We start from the raw sequence: 17,358 nt of genomic DNA on the forward strand, positions 1-17,358 counted from the left end.
GAGAGAGAGAGAGAGAGAGAGAGAGAGACCTAAAAGTACAATGTGAGGATTGAGTAAAAATATAAAAAAAGAAGCCTGTATTCCCTAATACAGAATCATGTAATTTAGGAATGATGGATGACCAGCTGCACTTTATGTGATTACTGTCAGACAGCAGAACAAAACATCAGACAGTGTTAAAGGAAGTGCATAAATATAATCCAAATTTGGGTAAAGGCCAGCGTAAATGAGTTTCTAATCTATAAACTGTAACATCACATATATCTCCAGTACATGATAAAGAGGAAATGCCTGGTAATATGGAAAAAAGGACAGTGAAATGGAGATTTCTTCATTTGTGTAGCAGATCAGAGAAACTCAATTAAAAAGTTTGAGCACACTGGCTTAAGGCCAAAGGTGGGAATTATCACAAGTATTACTATAGGCTTTATTGAGACGGTCTCTGCTTATTTAACCGCTTTACAAAAGGGCCAATCACAACTAACAGATATACAAAAAAACTGAGAAAACCACTCACATCAGTCTCATTCATGAATACTACAAATCAGACCATTTAATGACATCATCCTGACCTTTGTGAACAAACAGCTCTGTACGTCAGGACAAACGCAACAAAGTCTCTGAACAGTTTAAATGTCTGGCTAAAGAAGAAAACCTGTACAGGCTGTACTATCGCATTTAAGGCAGACAGCGAGAAGTAGCAGAAAGTGAAGTGGAAACAGAAACAACTAAAGAGGAGGGAATAAACATTCTCCCAGAGTGAAGAGTGCGCTCCATATTTACGTTTTTCCTAAAATGATTTTTCCTAGAACTTCACTCTGTCATTTGACAGAATATACAGAAAGTCCAATCGACCACAGCGTCTGGTTAGCAGAGTCTGTACTGAAAAAGACAGTCAAGAGATGTTCTCTTGCAGTAACTGATCCTGATCATGTTTATTTTCATTTCGGCCTTGAGACATTACTCCATGTTTGTGTGCTAATCACAGCGCTGACCTGAAATGCTCCAGGACCACAGAATATTTTGTAGTACATTACGGCACAGCTGTAGCGCAGACGCTGTTGCTCAGGTTCCACAGTAAGCAAGAGATTTCCCTACAGAAGACTTCAACTTCTTTGCTTCGGGCTCGTGCTCTCAGTCGAATTATGTCAGAGAGGGGGATTGACATGGATTCAGCAGCTTAAAAATGTAGCCTATGTAGTTATGGATCACTACAACTCAGACACTACAGTAATTTATCTTTATTATTGAACTAAGGCCAAATCAACTAAAGATTTTGAGCTGGAAAATATATCAGGCTGCATGAAAATCCCTTAAAATGTTCATGGTGTGCAATAGATTGTCTTACATCATTAAAATTCACATAATTCACAACCACACACAGCGTTGTTACCGCTTCCATAACTGGATTTTTGGTTGTTCCCATAACAACAATCCACAATGGGGGGAGAACCGTGACAGGAACGAATTAGTGAGGGAGGTGCGATCCAACATTTTTTTTCTTTCTACTCCCTTTCTCTCCCACCATGTGCTTCTCTTTCTTTTACTTTTTTTTCCCCTGCCTTTTAGTTTTTCCAAAGTCTGTATGTGCTGACATGCACTTCATTATCTTAACTATTTTGTAGCTTACGTCCTTTTTTTTAAACATTCTTTCAGACAAGCAAGGTCATTGCAACTGTCAAGGAAAGTACTAGGCCTTCTCAGCATTCCAACTAAACGGCTATTTCATTTATCACGGATTACATAACCCTCTCTATCTCACAAATGGAGAGATACTGTTGGACCCAAGCAGCAGAAACCACAAGTCAGAGAGCCGTGTCCGTCGCGACTCGCGAGAGTGATTTCCCACAGCAAGTAAACAACAACAGAGGTCTGACCACATCCAAACCCTGGCACCCAAACACATCCTCCTATCAAAATATTGACTTCCTCTCCCAGTTGTTTCCAATGGACACTGTGAGAGAGGAGGTGGTTTCCACTAAAGGAGGACTCCATCATGTTTAGTCTTCTTAAGCAAGCATGTGTCAACTATGGAGAAAGAGAACAGGTAGGCTCCATGTGAGAAAACCTCAAAGACGGCACATTACAGTCACAGTTGTTGTGAAAGTGGTCACATTTAGCAAATTAATGGGAAAGTTTCCACAAATGTGAAAACAGTGCAGTCATTTACTCACCCTCATGTTGTTCTAACCCCTGTAGTTTCTTTATTCTGTGAAAAATTAGATTCAGTTTATGTTTGGCCATGTCAAAGCTGCTTTTTTCCATACAAGGGGAAGGTGATTTATATTTCCATGTTACGAAAAAAAAAAAAATTTCTACGACTTGTATCATGTATTCTATGTAATATATTAAGTGTTCTGAAGCCATAAGTCCGTTTTTTGTTGGAAACAAACTAAAATTTAAGTAGAGTTTTTCACTCTAATGTAGGTTTTAAATCTCAATATCGGTCAGGTTTTTTTAAAATGCCATCTTAAGGTGGCATTGTTTTCGCTAAACAAACTGAATTTGATTGGACAGCTATGGTGGAGAGTTAGGGTTAAATTTATCAGTGACACAACGACTTAAATTTTGGGCCTTTTTTTTTGCATACAAAGCTACTGTGGGTCTATAGAAAATTTGAAATATAATGTTGTATGGATTACTTTTATGATTCTTCAGTGGTGCTATTTAGGACTTTTTGGAACTTGGCAGTATAAAGGCCCATTCACACCAAGAATGATAACTATAAAGTTAACTCTAATGATAACTAGTGTCTGCACCAATGCACAACAACATTCTGTTTATTAAAAACATGCACTGAGCTTATATAATCTGCGGCTTTCATACTTGAGCTGTTTAAAGTTGAGTGGATTCTGACTGGCTGTCAATGTTTGTATGGTTCAATATGTTTATTCGTATATGGTATCATTATAGTTGTGGATATGGTATCATATATAATCTGCATAGGATTAGAACGACTAATAAAATTTAACAGTTACAGTTATTATTCTTAGTGTGAATTATTGTTCTTGATGTGAATGGGCCCTTAATCCCTATGTAAAAAATAAAAGCAGCTTGCATATTGGAAAATATATTACTGAGTCGAATAAAAAGCAACAGAGTAAAATAGAGATAAACAAAACTTTCCTTTGTCAAAAAAGGCTGTGGATCATGATAGATGAGCATTTCTCCCTTTTCTGTTAATTTTGATTTAAAAAAAATAAACTACTTAATTCACTTAGTACGATATACACAGTTTCTGAAATCAAGGTTGACTCTGAAAGTTTCCATTCAGTGTCCAGTTTGTTCCAACCCTGATTTTTAATACTGTATGCTGGACCTCAATATCCATGCACTGCTGATGCTGTGTTTAATCTTAAAAAGGAATGTGACCTTGTCTTTTGTCCATGGCTTGCACAGAGGACAAGTCTACTTAGCTCAATTTGGCCTTCCCTGTCATTTATGGAGCAGATGCACAGCAACAAAACTGGCAGGAAATCAGAATGACTGATAATGACCCCGACAGGTCAAATTACCATTTACTACAGTGATTAAATGGGTATAGAAGTAGAAAACGTACAAGATCCCGATGCCAAAATAATCTCACTAGGTACACAAAGCAATGTTCAAGGACACTTAAATAATTTATACCTTTAAAATACTGACAGTGTCACATCCCTTTAATATTTCAGTACGATGAAGCATGAGGATCAGTCCTGTTCAACAAAGACACCATCTATATACCCAACTCTCAAAAACAACACCAATCTAAGCCTCGACAAAACAGGGACTTCCAGTTATTTCTTAACATCAGCCGTTATTTCCCAACAGATTCCTGCTTGAACTGAGCGATAAAGCGAGTATTTGCTGGTATCTGGGTTTGTCTGTGCTGGAGGAGCACTGAGATTGGCTTCTCAGGAAAGAGCCATGGCTGTTACCCAGCAGCTCAGTCTGACTGAGATTACAACAGACCTGTCAGCACAGAAAAGAGAAGTGCTTTCTGTTGGCGAGATAACTCCAACATCGATCTGTACAAAACTCTTCTGTCTCACCTATCTCTGCCGCTCATTACTGTTCACATCTGGGTGGGAAGCACTTCCTGTTTTTGTCTCCCAAATAAGCACAGGCCATCCACCTCTCTGTTCTGTCTGATAGACACTACACACAAACACACTAGGCACGGGTCAGATGGGTCAAATGACCCCACACAAAGACTCACCCCCCTTCTTTACTGTTGCTAAGTCCGACAAGCCATGGTGCTCTAATGCCACACATCATGTTCTCACGCAGTGAAAAAATACATTGCGGAGCAAAGACGACACTGACAATGCACCGACAGACAAGACGTTAATCTACTCTCCTCTCTGGTTTGTATGTCAGACAAAACAGCAAATTCTGAGTTATGATTGGTCAGATCGCCTGTCAATCAAACTCCCTGTTAAGGGTCAATTAATCAATTACTGAGGTCTATAAGTAACTTTTCCCCCCTAACTAAATAAAAGCAAATATTCAGAAAATAAATAAATACACTTAAAAATAGACCAAAAACTGCATTACAATTCCAAACTACACATTTTTAAAAAGGCTATATGTTTCTATAGTTGTATGTCTTTATCTGTTGCATTGCATCTTACATGGGTTTTCTGCATCTCACGCCATGTGCATTAATTTTAAATTGACATGTTGTTATAAAATGCAGAGTTAAAAAGTAACTAAAATAACAAAATAAAAAAGCAAGACCCCTGAATTGTTACATTCTGTTTTTCAACAACATGCATCCTGTGTAAACACACCCTAAGAAATGTGTCTGATCGGTGTTTGGTGGATATGACCCTAAGTCTAATTATATAGGGCTTTTTATAAAAGACCAACTAGTTGACTAGTTGTTCAGACAACCTACTAACTAGTCGATTATGAAATTCTATGTATGACACTTTCAGCTTTATAAATAGCACTGCATTAGAGCGCAAAAAGGAAACCCCTAGTCTTTCTTGAGGTGTCAGAGGGGTTAATTCCTTATAAAAAGAGTGTGGCGGTAATTCTCAGAAGTGCTGAGGTTTTAGATGTGTGAAGGACAGCACAGGAAACGCTGGGTATTTTTGAAGAACTAGGCTCCAGCAAGTCCCCGTTCATCTGTTCTACCTACTACTTTCACTCTTTGTTTCTTGACTTTCTGCTGAGGGACCTGAGGTTTCTTGTAATTGAATGCCGAACAGAGGATCACATTCTATGATGAGATATCAATGTTTTCTCCAAGGGGACAGAAATAGTGTAGGTTCATGACAGCACCACTGTGTAGGGTGATTTACCTCAGACTGAAACTTAGGACAAAGAACAAGCTCCATTTTGAAGATAACTTTTAAAGGTGAAGGGACTGCTCACATCCTCAATATTTTTCTTTCATCCTACAAAGAAACAACAAAAAAAGGATATTACTGTCATAAGCAGATTTCACTCAGTTGTTCTCACAGGGTTCTTGTACATGAACTAAAAACCTATCAAAAATGGTAAATATTTTAAAAGTGAATTCATAAAAATGAATATTTAATCCTCTATTTTTCTACTTTTTTTATGAAGAACTTCAAGCTGGAAAGAAGACATGAACTCAATGATCTCACAGAGCCAGCGGATGTTGCATAGTGATCTCACACAGGAAATACAACCTGTCAACTACTACTAGCATAGTTTCTAACCAGCCATTTAAAGCCCCACAACAGTTTCATTTCATTTTCTTGTTTGTCATAATTTTAATACCAAAACCCTCCTGGTCACCAGCCCCTAATGCCAAGCAACCTGCCAAAGGTTTCTCAAGAATCAAGCATTATTAGTATGATTTAAAAAGGAAGAAAATAATAATTAAAAAGCTACACAATATGTTGTGCTGTTTTGCCACAATCATCTTAGTTGGTTTTTACTAAGGTACACTTTTCTAAATCTGCTTTGTGATCAGGTTTGCAGTATCTGAGTCTACTTTCAATCCAAAACAAGGCTATGGATACCTTTAATCCCCTGAACTAGAGGTCAAGTTAAAGGTTAAATTAACCTTGATAACAGAGATTATAATCAGCCTTTCATAGATGATAACCTCAATTCATTAAACAAGTATATGATAAACAAAGAAAAGCCACTACCGTTTATTAATTTATTGTAGTTTAGAAAGATAAGCAGTTTCTGAAAAATATGAACATGTATGCTAGCTAAAGAAAAAAAAAACAGATGATTCTGGAAAACGATTAAGAAATAAAGAGATTAGAAAACAAATTATTTCACTGTGCTTCTACAAAGTGTCCAGTCACCAAATAAAACCATGATTAAAACTAGGGCTGCACGATAAATATCGCACGATATTTAATGCGCATCTCGTCAGTAAAGCCGGTTCTGTAATCAGCGGTAAATCTCCACACGTGCGTGCTTTCACGTGGAGCAGCATTTACTACACAGAGCCGTTGTTCACAGACAAGCTGCGCAAAACCACGATCATATTTTGTGCATGTTTTGCGCAGCTTGTCTGTGAACAACGGCTCTGTGTAGTAAATGCTGCTCCACGTGACAGCATGCACGTGTAGAGATTTTCCGCTGATTACAGAACCGGCTTTACTGACGAGATGCGCATTAAATATCATGCGATATTTATCGTGCAGCCCTAATTAAAACCGCTGTTTATATGTATGTGTATACCCACAAAGATCATAACAGATCACATTTGGGAAGATTGGAACAAGTCTATACTCAATTTGTGACTAGAAATCATAGTATATAGAAATAATAGTATATTCTGAGAAGTGCACGGCTTAAATCTGCGCAATCTAAAAGTCAAGAACAGGAAGGTACAAGAACAAGTCACCCATTAATGTATATATTAATCCAACAAACCTTGTGATCTTTTTAAGAAACTTCCACCACAATATCAATTTCAGGCTTGCGTGATTTGTGCAACGAAATCATCAAATGAAATATGAAATCTCTGCAGGCTGCTTCACAGCAAGAGCAGAAGAGGATGCGTCAGGGTAAAGAAACAGTGGATGCTACCTCAGGTTTACAGAGTTGTTGTGTAACTATATGTGTGTACGTGCAATTCACTCAAATTAATTCACAAATAAACATACATGCAAAACACAGAGGTAGCAGACTAGTGGGGCAGGCAAAAATAAACACTAAATCCTGTGAGAACCAGAAATCCAAGCCAGACCATAATACTAGCAACCTTCTGGAAACCAGATGCACACAGCCAAACTACGCCTGGCACAGCCAACAGGCCTGAATAATGCCAAAGAGGTCTGCCTCATGCCAGCACCAAAGCAGCTCTCACTTAGAGTAAGAACTGAATATGGGGCAGGCAAGGGTGTCAGCAGAGCAGGAAAGATCACAGGCACGTAAAAGAAACCCACTGCAGACTCACCTCAAGAGTGTGAAGAGAGAGAGGAACAGATGAGTCAGTATAAAAGAGGTGGTATTCAATGCTCTGCCGCTCACTGGGCTTTTTCGTGTGGGAGCAGACGAGAAATGGCCTCTAATAAAAGCAGAAATCAGAGTGGATTCCCCACCACTGAAGGTAAACAATGCACATAAAATAATTACACATATCCTTAAGAAAATGACTGGTGATTGCCCATGTAAAATTCACCATCATATAGAGCTTACTTGTTGGTGGGGAGACATAAAATATAAAATTTATTGAAAGAACGACAAAGAAAGAAAGTCCAATAACTAGTGGCAAATAACTAATATAGCACCTACTTACTGGCCAAAGACAAAAATGGAATGAGATGTTTTGCCCTTTTTATCACAGCCAAAAAATAAAAATAAAACAATAATAATAATAATAATAATAATAATGTTGCTGTTAAAATGAACGCGCACACAAAATATTTAACGCAATTAATGCAGGGTCGGAGCTAGGGTTGGCCACCCCACTCACAACTGCTGCTTCTGTCTCTTTTTTCTTGACAAGAATTGCATTTATTTAGACGCAGAGCTATTTTATGACCACACCATACATGAGACATGATACATTTTCAGCCACTCACTCCAACTTCACGTCAGCACCAGGCGTGAGTCAAACAAACGTGGAAAAGGTACAGGTGATGAGGGAGCTTCAGTAGAATAACAGTGAACTGCGGTCAGATGAGATGTTGTCAGGCCATGTCAGTAAAAAGTTTCCTGTCCTGTCAGTCATTATACTGTGCTCGTAGCACATGCTCTTCAATTGCACGCACAAATGTGGTGGCGCGCTGTAGCCTATATCATATCATATTCAAGCAAGTCAGAAAAGGTCAAGAGTTGTGAGAAAATACGATGCGTGTCAGATCCACATCATGTTCAACAGCTGCAGCTCTTAAAAGTAATAGCAGCAAAAATAACGTAATAATGCAGTTCCTGCGATGTCTGTTAAAGAAAAAAAAAGAGGAAATCAATAACTTTTGTAGCTTTAAGGAGTCATCTATATTTAATTTCAAATTTAGTGTTTGATAACTTTATTCAATTTCTGTATATTTCCTACTTGCTGAAGGGCACAGGTAGCTAAATATGACATTTATTATAATGGGTTTTATGTGGAGATTGTTTTAAGTTCACTTAAATTAAAAGTTTTTATTTTTTAAAGTCTAATAAATGTTCAAATTGATAGCTCTTAATTATACTGTAATGTTGAATGGCTACAGTCAATGGTTAAATATTAGAAAAAAAAAACATTTCATAGAGACATCAGTAGTATTGGTATCAGTGATACTTGCCTTCAGTCATAAAAAAGATGCCATTAATAAACAAATACTACAAATATAATGTCTTTATGTTGTTTCTACATTATTTTGAAGATTGATTGTGAAATTATTGCAATATAAAAGTATATCTAAAAACTTTAATGTTAGGTGGGATTAATCGCGATTAATTTCAGAAAAAAATGTGATTATTTATTTATTTTTAATCGATTGACAGCACTAAATAATAATAAAATAACTGATATGCTAGAGCCTTTTTACTGGGGCTCATGAAATACTGCTGTGCCCCAGTAAAATGTTACTTATAAATCTTTGTGTCAATGGGATTGACACCAACCTGAGAATCATTTTCTCTAATAATATTTAAGCAGCCATGTTATGCATTTTCTATCAGCTGTTTAGAATCTGAAGTAGCAATGCCAGATTTGTGAATGGATCACTCTTTTGCTCTTCCGGTTTCAAGTCAAGTCAAGTCAATTCAAATCCGTTAAAGGATTGTTAGGCTGCATTAATTAGGTCAACCGGAACCGGGAACACTTCCCATAACATCCGATGTACTTGTTACATCGTAAGAAGAATTGGCATCTACACTACTATTAGTCTCTTTCATTCTTATTCCGAGGTCACCGTAGCCACCCAGATCCAGTCCATATCCAGTCCAGATGGTGGATCAGCACCTAGAGACGACCTCTACAGCCCTGAATGTCAGGAAATCAATAACTTTTGTAGCTTTAAGGAGTCATCTATATTTAATTTCAAATTTAGTGTTTGATAACTTTATTCAATTTCTGTATATTTCCTACTTGCTGAAGGGCACAGGTAGCTAAATATGACATTTATTATAATGGGTTTTATGTGGAGATTGTTTTAAGTTCACTTAAATTAAAAGTTTTTATTTTTTAAAGTCTAATAAATGTTCAAATTGATAGCTCTTAATTATACTGTAATGTTGAATGGCTACAGTCAATGGTTAAAAATTAGAAAAAAAAAAAATTGATAGCTCTTAATTATACTGTAATGTTGAATGGCTACAGTCAATGGTTAAATATTAGAAAAAAAAAACATTTCATAGAGACATCAGTAGTATTGGTATCAGTGATACTTGCCTTCAGTCATAAAAAAGATGCCATTAATAAACAAATACTACAAATATAATGTCTTTATGTTGTTTCTACATTATTTTGAAGATTGATTGTGAAATTATTGCAATATAAAAGTATATCTAAAAACTTTAATGTTAGGTGGGATTAATCGCGATTAATTTCAGAAAAAAATGTGATTATTTATTTATTTTTAATCGATTGACAGCACTAAATAATAATAAAATAACTGATATGCTAGAGCCTTTTTACTGGGGCTCATGAAATACTGCTGTGCCCCAGTAAAATGTTACTTATAAATCTTTGTGTCAATGGGATTGACACCAACCTGAGAATCATTTTCTCTAATAATATTTAAGCAGCCATGTTATGCATTTTCTATCAGCTGTTTAGAATCTGAAGTAGCAATGCCAGATTTGTGAATGGATCACTCTTTTGCTCTTCCGGTTTCAAGTCAAGTCAAGTCAATTCAAATCCGTTAAAGGATTGTTAGGCTGCATTAATTAGGTCAACCGGAACCGGGAACACTTCCCATAACATCCGATGTACTTGTTACATCGTAAGAAGAATTGGCATCTACACTACTATTAGTCTCTTTCATTCTTATTCCGAGGTCACCGTAGCCACCCAGATCCAGTCCATATCCAGTCCAGATGGTGGATCAGCACCTAGAGACGACCTCTACAGCCCTGAATGTCAGCGGAGACCACGTCAACTAGATGCGCCCCAGAGACAGATCCCTTGCGAAGACCTCATCACCTCGACGACCATCGGCACAAGACCACAGGAACCAGACAAGTCCTCTGCAAGTGGAATTAAACCACGCCATGCTGGTTTCGTCTGGCCAGAGGAGAACTGGACCCCCGCCTGAGCCTGGTTTCTCCCAAGGTTTTTTCTCCATTTCTGTCACCGATGGAGTTTTGGTTCCTTGCCACTGTCGCCTTTGGCTTGCTTAGTTGGGGACGCTTGACTGATTGCACAGACACTATTGGAAGAGAACTGAACTGGATGATGACATAACTGAATCATCAATGAACTGACTTTAGCTGAAAAATGACTCCGTTATTGTCTTCTTACATCATTGACAAACTATTTTCCTGTTTGACTCTGTAAAGCTGCTTTGACACAACCAGTATTGTATAAAGCGCTATACAAATAAAGGTGACTTGACTTATTGGTCAAACGGGTTTGCAAGAAGGTCTGAAATTGTTTGCCATTCAGTTTGATTAATTTGGACAGTTTACTCTCGCACTGAATTGTTTGCAGCAGTTTCTCACACCAAATGGTAACAGGATATTTTAAAATAAATAAAATGAGCACTTGATGAGGTGGATATTTACCTACAATAATCCGTTTATAACCAAAAGAGTTTTAAACAGAGTATCAAAATATGGGCATACTTTGTTTGATGGGGACCTGTGTCCAAGTACTAGAAAGACATCTGTATGGAACATACTGGCCAAAATCAACAAGGGCATGGGATGTTTTGCCCATTTTATCATAAAATTTTTAATTTGGTCCCTCAGAAAAGTATCAACACATCTATCCCAACAATGAATTGTATCACGAATGCTATTATTCATGTCTGTAGCACAAAGAGTGCTTGCCTAATAATGAAAAGTCACTATCATTATGTTTACAAAAACAGCATTACTTCACTCTCTGTAAAAGTGAAGCCACACTGAGAAAAAGCAAAACAGTTCAACCATAAAGTTTTATTGGTATTATTAAAATGGATTATGCAGCTCACTTATTAAGTGCTCAGGTTTCTTAATAAAAATACTGTAGCTAAACAGCGCTGTCGGTTTGGAAACTACACCAGGGGAACCAGATTTTATTATCAACATTCAGCCATGTTTGATCAAATCGCTTCTCTCACAAAACACAAAAAAACATCAGCCAGCCAACATATAGGTTGACCTAATGACAGAAGGTTGTCAGCAGGTTTGTTTTAGATTAAAACAAATGTAATCATCTCTGCACGGATGACACAACCATTACTTAGGATTTTAGGTTAATTCTAGTTTAAAACAAGCAAAAACACAGCAAATGCATAGCAAATGCATAATGGTTTTCACCATTTACACGACAACACACATGGTCTATATCTAATACCTAATCAGAATGATTCACTAACAAAACACATGGTACAATAAAACCTAAGTGAATGGTGTTCAGTTTTATTTTGTGTGCATCCTTTCTTGTTGACCTTTGAACCCAGTAATCCTTTCCTGACTACAGCATTTTGTCGGAGCATGACAACACAATAGGGCTTTACTGTGCTAGGAATCCAATAGTGTTAGTACAGACCTTCCCGAGAAAGACAGTACATACTGGTAAAATCACACATTTTTATTCGGGATCCAAAAAAGTTGCTAGTGCATCTTGGTCATTAGACTCAGACAACGCCACAAAAGTGGCTGGGTTTAATACTTAAGAGTTACTAGGACAGCAGGAGAAGTATTTTTAGGGCCCTCATGCACTACGACTCGTTGTTTGTTCCACAAAGGGCCTGGTTGGTTCCCATCGCATCCATAATGTCTCCACGGTGAAAGTTTGGCACATTATGTTAGATTGTAAGTGAGCGTAATCTCAACACTGCTGTCTGAAGACATATTGACAATCGTGCTTTTATGCTGCTATCAGGGCGTTTACAAATCGCCCAGGGTTCCTGTCCATTTCATGTCTGATTTCAGCCGGCATTCTTTGAGGACGCTGCAATCCATTATTACAGGGCATGTTCAGCCCATTATCAGTGCACTGATAAGATAATCGAACATGTCACTCTCTACACAAAATGTTTCTTTCTGTTTCTCTCAAAAAAAAAAAATGCACCAACATGATAGGAAGAAACCAAATAACTGGTACAGGTCCTTAAGAGCTTACAAAAACAACATACTGAGACATTGAGAGGTCTGATACCACAGTAAAAATACTTTTATTGTGCTATTTTCTAATTTAGAACTTTTGCATAGCGTGTGACGCTTCGAGCATTGCCGACTTTATATTTAATTTTTTCTACTTGTTTTTTAGTCAAGCACCCATTTGAGGTTGATGTGCGTGCTTTTGTTTTCATTTTTGCTATTTTCTAAATACATAAATAAAAAATAAAAACAATTAGGGCTGCCAAAAAAATATTGGTAACATAACATACATGTGTGTATGTTTGTATATGTAATTTATCAGTATTGTTCGATATTTTTATATTTTGATATTGAATATTTAATTGTCCACACTCATTTCCACAGTTTTTACATTTATGATTACCTTTGCTATTATGTAGGCTAACTCTCACTTAAAGGTTAATCTTTAATCTTTTGCTCTGATGCCTAAATTGTGATGTTTAAATTTTAGAATTACTTTGAGTTTTTGAAAGTTTTTTGTTTGTTTTAAATTTTGCAAAACATTTCTATATATTTCTGTTTAAATTAGATTTTCTGTGGTCTCAGACTTTTGTACTTCACACGACACTATTGTTGGAAATCAATCAACAAAATGGAAATCAGTTGAATCGCTTGATTTATTTAGTCAAGAAATGTAATATTGTAAAATATTATTACTAATTAATATATATATATACATAAACAAAAAAACAACAACAAAAAACACCTTACTGACCCAAACGTTTGAACTGTAGTGTTCACCTGTCTGCTCAAACAAGGCCATGTGGCAGCATACATGTTCTCAAGAGCAAAGGCAGCATATTTGCGTTTTACCAGGTCTCTCTGACGTTTTTATAATCTGATAAATTAGCAAAGTGAAATTCCCTTTAACAGAAAGTACAAACCAACCAATGACTACTATCAAGATAATACTGATAAACTTACACAGAATATAAATTCTCAGGCAAATAGTACAATAATAATTCTGATCACACAAAATCTGTTTGTAAATACATTCTGGTTGCTACAGTAGATGCATAAACAAACCAGATGAGAGCTGAAATATTTGTAAGAGTTTACTGTCAGTCTGTACTGATCTCGAGGAATTTGTTGCAATGCTGCAGAGTTAAACATCTCTTTCATCCTTTAACAGGGGTCAAACCAACACGAAGTTCAGGCCAACAAGCTATAAACACAGCCCGAAGAAAACAGTTAACACTTTTACAACTAGCGGTATTACATAGTTGTATTTTATTTGGCATAATAGGTTGGGTAACACATATTCACTATTAACTAAGAGTTTTCCCTCAATAAACTCCTAATAAACTGCTTATTAATAGTTAGTAAGGAAGTTGTTTAGTTTAGGTATGGGGTATGATTAAGGGATCTAAAAAATATAGTCATGCAGAACAAGGCATTAATATGTGCTTTATAAGTACTAATAAACAGCCAATATGCTAGTGATATGCATGCTAGTAAGCAACTAGTTATTAGTGAAAATTGGTCCTTGAAATAAAGTGTTACCATTGGTTGTCAATCTGTAGAAATAACTATGGACTATCAACAGGACCATCTACAAGCTGCTTTCAAGAGCCTGAAGCATAAAAAAAACCCACCCTGCTAAACATGAAAACGCTCATGTGACTAACAGTTTATTCTAAGCAAACAGAACATACAGAGGACCTATTGTTCCTATAAGGCACATGCAGATGATTTGGCCAGACAGTTATTCTTCAGTTAAATGTCAGTCAGTCTTCAGGCAATCGCTGCCAACAATGCCGCCACTCAGGTCAGGTGACTGCAGCTACACGTGACGCATGTGAAGCTGGCATCGATCCACCAGCTGTTGAATAACAGCATGAAATTGGAGAACGTCACACTTATCCTCACAAAGCCATGAAAATCCTGTCTTCCCGGATTCAATGCTAGGGGTACATGTTGTTTTCTAGTAAGGGGTCACTGACAAATAGGTCAGCTGTTTCATCTAGCTCAGGGGGGCAATTGGGGATTGGAGAGAGGGACCGGATCTGAATATTTAAATAACGATTCACAGCGTTTGTGTTTACCAGAACTGCTGTCCTTTTGATTACCAATGTAAATGCCTCCCTATGGGACCTGAAATATCCATTTGTGAGCTTGTTTAGAAGGTAATTACACTGCGATGCTCAGAACTGTGAATCCTCCTCCTGCATAATTTATCATGGTGAGGGATAGAAAGAGATGGTCATTTAAACGGCTTTCCCTGTCAAGACTTGCAAACCATGTGCTGAGGATTTTTTCAATAAAAGTTGTTGTGCAGGCGGTTTGAAAAGGCAAGCCATGACAATTCTGTGATCTCATAACATTCACAGCAATTAAGCAGTGTTTACGAAACACTTTGACCTCAACACTGGCAATAAGCAAATCAAACCGCAATATCCAAATGACCCAGCTGAATCAACAGCCTACTGTTAAGATTCTGTAAATGTAGGAAAAGTTATCAGATGATCAGGACAACTATAGTACGCAACATTCAGATTTTATACAGACGTGGTAATAGTAAATGAAGCTAAACTCAAGAACAAAATGCAAAACCCAGCAACTCAGCAAACTTGACTCAACTACTTAACATATTTCCAATGTAAATAAGGAAAACACATTGTCCAAGATGATGAAATTGTGCATCAGAATGTTGCCTAATAGAACGTAAGAGCTCAGATGTATTTATTTTGATCGCAAAAAAAAAAAGAAAAGAAAAATCTGTTACACATATACTGTTTATACATATATAAACAGTTGTGCTATTTATAAATATTTTTTTTTACTTTTATACTTTTTGTCAGGATTCTTTGATGAATAAAAAGTTTAAAAGAACAGCATTTATTCAAAATAGAAGTCTTTTCTAATAATATAAGTTTTTACTATCACTTTTTTATCAATTTAACACATCCTTGTTGAATAAAAGTGTTTCTTTCAAAAAAAAGAAAGAAAAAAATGGATGAACTTTTGAACGGTAGTGTATATTGTTATAAAATATTTATATTTTAAAAAATGCTATTCTTTTTAACTTTTCATTCATCAAAGAATCCTGAAAAAAAAGTATCACAGGTTCCAAAAAATTATTAAGTAGCTGTTTCCGACATTGATAATAAATCAGCATATCAGAATGATTTCCGAAGGATCATGTGACACTGAAGACTGGAGTAATGGCTGCTGAAAATTCAGCTGTCATCACGGGAATAAATTGCATTTTAAAATTTAAAATGTTAAAGGTCTATATCTAATACCTAATCAGAATGATTCACTAACAAAACACATGGTACAATAAAACCTAAGTGAATGGTGTTCAGTTTTATTTTGTGTGCATCCTTTCTTGTTGACCTTTGAACCCAGTAATCCTTTCCTGACTACAGCATTTTGTCGGAGCATGACAACACAATAGGGCTTTACTGTGCTAGGAATCCAATAGTGTTAGTACAGACCTTCCCGAGAAAGACAGTACATACTGGTAAAATCACACATTTTTATTCGGGATCCAAAAAAGTTGCTAGTGCATCTTGGTCATTAGACTCAGACAACGCCACAAAAGTGGCTGGGTTTAATACTTAAGAGTTACTAGGACAGCAGGAGAAGTATTTTTAGGGCCCTCATGCACTACGACTCGTTGTTTGTTCCACAAAGGGCCTGGTTGGTTCCCATCGCATCCATAATGTCTCCACGGTGAAAGTTTGGCACATTATGTTAGATTGTAAGTGAGCGTAATCTCAACACTGCTGTCTGAAGACATATTGACAATCGTGCTTTTATGCTGCTATCAGGGCGTTTACAAATCGCCCAGGGTTCCTGTCCATTTCATGTCTGATTTCAGCCGGCATTCTTTGAGGACGCTGCAATCCATTATTACAGGGCATGTTCAGCCCATTATCAGTGCACTGATAAGATAATCGAACATGTCACTCTCTACACAAAATGTTTCTTTCTGTTTCTCTCAAAAAAAAAAAATGCACCAACATGATAGGAAGAAACCAAATAACTGGTACAGGTCCTTAAGAGCTTACAAAAACAACATACTGAGACATTGAGAGGTCTGATACCACAGTAAAAATACTTTTATTGTGCTATTTTCTAATTTAGAACTTTTGCATAGCGTGTGACGCTTCGAGCATTGCCGACTTTATATTTAATTTTTTCTACTTGTTTTTTAGTCAAGCACCCATTTGAGGTTGATGTGCGTGCTTTTGTTTTCATTTTTGCTATTTTCTAAATACATAAATAAAAAATAAAAACAATTAGGGCTGCCAAAAAAATATTGGTAACATAACATACATGTGTGTATGTTTGTATATGTAATTTATCAGTATTGTTCGATATTTTTATATTTTGATATTGAATATTTAATTGTCCACACTCATTTCCACAGTTTTTACATTTATGATTACCTTTGCTATTATGTAGGCTAACTCTCACTTAAAGGTTAATCTTTAATCTTTTGCTCTGATGCCTAAATTGTGATGTTTAAATTTTAGAATTACTTTGAGTTTTTGAAAGTTTTTTGTTTGTTTTAAATTTTGCAAAACATTTCTATATATTTCTGTTTAAATTAGATTTTCTGTGGTCTCAGACTTTTGTACTTCACACGACACTATTGTTGGAAATCAATCAACAAAATGGAAATCAGTTGAATCGCTTGATTTATTTAGT

At 36.4% G+C, this 17,358-nt stretch overlaps 1 long non-coding RNA gene across 1 annotated transcript in view; it reads right to left on the reverse strand.

Moving 5' to 3' along the window:
• Positions 1-17,358, reverse strand: part of LOC107701022 (uncharacterized) — a 79,717-nt gene that overhangs the window by 13,902 nt on the left and 48,457 nt on the right. Inside the window, exon 2 of the long non-coding RNA XR_001635602.1 lies at positions 5,289-5,384. This is a non-coding gene — a long non-coding RNA (uncharacterized LOC107701022). The remainder of the gene's footprint in view (positions 1-5,288; positions 5,385-17,358) is intronic.

Source organism: Sinocyclocheilus anshuiensis, unplaced genomic scaffold (genome assembly GCF_001515605.1).
Source record: "Sinocyclocheilus anshuiensis isolate Anshui unplaced genomic scaffold, SAMN03320099.WGS_v1.1 scaffold1143, whole genome shotgun sequence".
In the NCBI taxonomy this organism is placed as follows: Eukaryota; Metazoa; Chordata; class Actinopteri; order Cypriniformes; family Cyprinidae; genus Sinocyclocheilus; species Sinocyclocheilus anshuiensis.